This window comes from Rhagoletis pomonella, unplaced genomic scaffold (assembly GCF_013731165.1).
Source record: "Rhagoletis pomonella isolate Grant_MI unplaced genomic scaffold, Rhpom_1.0 Rhpom_scaffold_00002, whole genome shotgun sequence".
Taxonomy (NCBI): Eukaryota; Metazoa; Arthropoda; class Insecta; order Diptera; family Tephritidae; genus Rhagoletis; species Rhagoletis pomonella.
This window is the reverse complement of record NW_023458556.1, coordinates 94,388,729-94,394,678: the sequence shown is the minus strand read 5'-3', so window position 1 is coordinate 94,394,678 and position 5,950 is coordinate 94,388,729.

Below are 5,950 nucleotides of genomic sequence, written 5' to 3'. Positions count from 1 at the left end.
ACTCAAAGAAAACAACTTTGTGCGCTTTATGTGTAACCAATGTCACACATACATGCATAACATCGATGAGGTGCTCCGAAATATGAACTTAACAATAGAGAAAAATAGTCAAAAGATCCAAGAGTGTAATGATGACTTCCAGGAGTCGCAAAAAATGCAAGTGAAAGAGCTTAAACTTCTCTTGCAATCAATAGAGAAAAAATTTGGGGAACGCATTGATGCAATGCAAAGAGTACAAAAAACCTGTGAGGCGAGTATTCTCGAAGTGAACCAAATTAAGTCAATAGCTGACGGCGTAAAAAAGCAAAGCCATGATCTTTGCGAAGCCATAGTGCGCAATGAAAATGAGAACAAAAAAATTTGTGAAGAGATAAAGAAATCGGTGACTGCTGACGCGTTAGCAGGTCAGCGGGCGAAAGCCACTTACGCGGATCTCTTTAAAGGTAATACTGCGAAAGATAATAGGCCGCCGAAAGTAAATAAAGAGAAGCCATTAGTTCTACAACCAAAAGAGAAGCAGGAAGTGGGAAAAACAAAAGAAGATTTGAACAAAAATGTTGACCCCTCGGGCTTAAAAATTAATAGTGTACAGGGGAGGAAAAGTGGGGCTGTAGTAATACAAACAGAAAATGAGGCTGAGCGTGAAAAAATCAAAAAGGCAATAGAGAATAAAATGAGTGATAGATATGAAATAAAAATCCCAAACGTAGCCAAGCCAAGGTTCATGGTATATAGAATGAGCTTTAAACATGAGAATGAGCAGCTCAGGGAGATGATAAAAAAAACAGAATGAATGCTTCAAAAATGGTAATTTCAAAATTTTGAAATGTTTTGAAACAAAAAGAGGAAATGCAAAACATTATAATGCGTTAGTAGAAACAGATGTAGATGCCTTTGCAGCCGTGCTGCCAAGCGAAAAAATAAACATAGGTTGGGAAAAATGTAGAGTCAAAGATGGAATGGATGTTACTTTCTGTTTCAAGTGCAAGGGATTTAACCACATAGCTGCGAAATGTAAAGCCGATGAGGTATGTTTCAAGTGCCTAGATAACCACAAAACTGTGGAATGTTCTAAGGAAACATTAAACAAATGCATAAACTGCATTCGTGCTAATAAAAAATTTAACTTAGGGCTTGATGAAAATCATATGACATTTAACCGACAGTGTCCTGTATACCAGAAAAAGCTCGAGCATAAAAGAAATACTGTAAATTACTAACAATTACAGCAAGTTTGTGGGGACCCTAGCGTTGAGTTTACGTCTCACCCAGGTGTAAAGAAAGCGCTACCCAAATATTTGCAATGCGTATATCTCAATATACAGAGTTTAGTGGCTAATAAAGTTGAGCTAGAAATACTTATAGATTCTACCGACCCGGATCTACTTTTGTGTTCCGAAACATGCCTAACTGATGACATAGAGGATACGGAAATAATGTTCCCGGCGTATCAGATGATACGCTGCGACTCACACAGTAGACACACAGGGGGAGTGATAATACTCGTTCGAAACACGCTCGGTTTTAAAACAATAACTAACAAGGCTTTAGACAAAAATGTTTGGTGTATAGTTATTCAACTCACACACTGTGATACCAGGTGGCAGCTCGGGGAGGTTTATCACTCCCCAAGCTCAAGTGATGCAAGAGGATATCTTAGCAGAAATCTCAGAAAATTCTGTGAACACTGTTATAATTGGCGATTTTAACATAAACATGAACGTAGTATCAACCTACAGCAGAAAACTCAATGATGTTTTCTTGCAACAAGCCATGCAACAGCTAATAAATTTTAATACGAGGGTGACGGAACATTCGGAAACACGTATTGACTTGTTGTATTCCAATGATAACCGAGTTATATGTCAAAAGGTCGAGGATCATAGAATATCTGACCACGAAACAATAATGTTTCGACTAAATGTCAATAAACTTAACCCACTTGCTAAGGAGGCAGAAGTAATATCCTGGGAGAGATATAACCCTGAGAGCTTAACAAGTTTACTAAGGCAGTGCGATTTCTCGAACTTAAATTTTTTCGATGCTGACGGTATGGTGGAGTATATTACTCATTGCATTATGTGGGCCATGAGGCAGTTGACTTACTCAAAAATAACTCGCATTAGGCAGAGGAACAAATGGTATGATAGGCAATTGACAGAGATGAACAAGTATAAATCTAAATCCCATGAGAAAGCAGTGTTGTCAGGGTACTGGGGTGAATATAATTTAGTGAGAAGCAGATATAAGAAAATGGTAAGGTGTAAAAAAATTAAATACTTAGAGCATAAGGTGGAAATAAATAAGGGTGACAGCCGACTCATGTGGAAATACTTAAAGGAGGTAGTCAATAACACGGAGGTCAAAGAAAATATTGGGGAAGTGATAATAAATAACACCAACTACGTAGACAGCTTTGAAATTGCGGAAAACCTAAATAATTTTTTCGTGGACAGCATTTTGGAAATACATACCAATATAGAGTGTGTAAACTATGATTTTTTCGAGCAACGAGCTCCCACAAGTACGCTAAAATTTGAAGAGGTCTCAACGGAAGACATTCTTCAAATTGCCAAAAAATTTAAGCGGAAAATTGGGGGAAACAACCTACTTTCTGAAGGTGTTATTAAGGACTCTGCTGATTATATGGGATATTTCTATGCCCTACTTATAAATAAGAGTCTCCAGACAGGATCAGTACCGGAAGAATGGAAAATTTCATCAATAGTGCCCGTCAAGAAAGTTAGAAAAACGGTTAAAGCTGAGGAGCTTAGGCCCATCAATACTCTCCCTAGCTTGGAAAAAATGCTAGAAACCGTTGTGAAAAACCAGCTACAGTACTATGTGGAATCCAATAAAATACTCATAAAAGAACAATCTGGATTCAGAGCTAAACATTCCTGTGAGACTGCGCTGAATCTGGTGCTTTCTCAATGGAAAGAAGATCTGAACAGACACCTTAATGTAGTGGCAGTGTTTATTGATCTTAAAAGAGCATTTGAAACCGTTGATAGGGTCCGAATGTTGGATAAACTAAAATACATTGGTATAAAAAACTCTGAGCTTGACTGGTTTAGAAGCTTTTTATGTAATCGTAGGCAACAAACAATAGTTAATTCTAAGATGTCTAGTAAGATAGCCGTAGACATCGGATTACCACAGGGCTCAGTTTTGGCACCCCTACTCTTTAATATATATATAAACGATATTAAAAGTTCTCTCAAACATTGTAAAATAAAACTCTTTGCGGATGATGCCTTGTTAACGATCAGTGATAGGGAACTACCAAATGCGATTGTCAAAATGCAAGAAGATCTTAATTCTTTGTATCAATGGCTGTGTTCAAATAAACTCAAACTGAATGTGAAAAAGACTAACTTTATGATATTTTCCAGAGCGGCAAATGCTGACTCCATAAGCCGTGAATTAAAAATCAAAGATGAAAATATCGAAGAGGTGAAAATTGTCAAGTACCTAGGAATATACATAGACAACAAACTAAAGTTTGATGAGCACGTTGAGTATACAGTCAACAAGATTGCTAAAAAAATTGGCCTTATAAAGAGATCGTGTAAGTACTTGGGAAGAAGATATAAAACGTTGGTGTACAGGTCAATAGTAGAACCGCACTTTATATACTGCCCCACGATTTTCTTCCTAGCGGGGGACTCCCATGTAGATAAGCTGCAAAAAATGCAAAACCGAGCGATGAGATTCATCCTCAACAAACCGTATGACACACCAACAAGATGTATGCTTGAAACCTTGAATTGGTTAAGCGTGAAGCAACAAGTTTTTTACCACGCTATGAAATTTGTGTACAATATTAAAAAGGGCAACCTGCCGGATTATCTTAGCGATAATCTCCGATATATAAATGAGACGCATACATATTTGTTGAGAGAGAATAACAGCTTCAGACTCCCGAAGTATAGAACAGAAGTGGACAAAAAAAATATTTTCTATAAAGGCTTAAAGTGCTTCAATGAATTACCAGAGGCTATAAAAAATTGTGATACTATCACTCTTTTCAAGCGGCTGCTATTTGACTATTGTAGAACGCAGCCTACAAGATAGTGATGTATCAACAATAGCGTGGATTGGAAACTAGGCCTTTCCAACCACCAAGATATCGAGACTAGGCGGATCGGAAACTCGGCCTTTCCGACCACCTAGACCCTTAGATAATAAACAATAAACGAGCGGATTGGAAACTAGGCCTTTCCAACCGTCAACCGTCACGAAAGCGCGACTGGGTGGATCGGAAACTCGGCCTTTCTGACCACCCAGGAGATATCAATAAATGGAGTAACCCAAAAAGAATAGCGCGGATTGGAAACTCGGCCTTTCCAACCGTCTACATAACTTCCAGGAAATTGCATGCGTTTATATTGACATAAAATAATTGCAGTGATAAAGAAATAGTGTTATTTAAAAATTTCTGTAGAGCATTTTGTATTTTGTATTTAATATTTTGTATGTTATATTTAATATTTACATTTTAAATCTAAAATCTAGTTATAAGAATGTTAAATCTTTGTTGCAATATAAGTCTAACAGACTGTAAAAAATAAATAAATAAATAAATAAATAAACAACTTTCCTTCGGGAATTGCGAGACTTGGCAGATGGTCACTTAGACGAGGCGGTGCTTAAGTCGCTGTGGCTGCGTCAACTTCCAAGGAACGTGCAACAAATTTTGGAAACTGTAACTGGAGAGCTGGACAGCTTAGCGGAGAAGGCAGACAATATTATGGCGGTCGCTGATGACTCTGGCATTAATGTTGTTAGTGGCGATGTAGGCGCAGTCGCATCTTTGCAAGGCACAATCATGGAATTGAACAGGCGATTGGAGCGTTTAGAACTGGGTGTGCCAAAACCAGTTATTCGCGCTACAAACCGTCAGCGTAGCTATTCGCCTCGTGCGCGCTCTCGTAGTGTAAGATTACCATCGGGCGAGTTGTGCTGGTATCATCGCAGATTCGGTGCCCGTGCCACCAGGTGCAAAGCACCTTGTAATTTTCGACCTGAAGCGCAGGAAAACTAGTTGGCCCGTCCTTTTCGGCGACTAATCAAAGGATAGGGCCTGACGCATGTCGCCTGTTCATTAAGGACAGACTTTCAAAACTTTCTTTTTTGGTGGATACCGGAGCAGAAATATCTGTGGTGCCCCGCAACAGTAACGACAATTCTCAAGCTTCATTAGTAAAGTTAGCAGCAGCAAACAACACTCATATAAATACGTACGGACAAAAATAACTCACCGTGGATCTAGGCCTGCAAAAAAGCTTTACATGGATATTCACCATCGCTGACGTGACGCATCCTATATTGGGAGCAGATTTTTTAAAGCATTTCGGCATGCTGGTCGACGTAAGAGACAAGGCGTTGGTTCGCAATGGGTCAGACCTACGTAGCGCGTGTAGAATGTCCCGCCAACATCAAAATATAACGACGATTAAATCTACCAGCGTGTTTCACGACCGATATGCTGATCTGTTGAAGGAGCCGGCGCGACGTAAAGGGACTGAAACACAGATATGCCACTTCATTGAGACAAAGGGACCGCCAGTGTCACAAAAGGTGCGTAGGCTACCACCGGAAAAGCTGGCAGTAGCGAAAAGAGAATTTAATAATCTCTTGGATAGCGGCATATGCGTTCGGTCAAAAAGTCAATGGAGCAGTCCTTTGCACCTAGTAAAGAAAGCGGACGGCAGTTGGCGTCCTTGCGGCGACTACAGGCGACTGAACTCTAAGACGATCCCGGATAAATACCCAATCCGTCACATACAGAACTTTGCTAGCGATCTAGCTGAAAAGAAAATTTTTTCTGTTATCGACTGCAAAAAAGCATACCACCAAATACCGGTGCATCCAGCAGACGTGCCCAAGACCGCAATCAGTACACCATTCGGACTATTTGAGTTCCGATATATGACGTTTGGCTTGC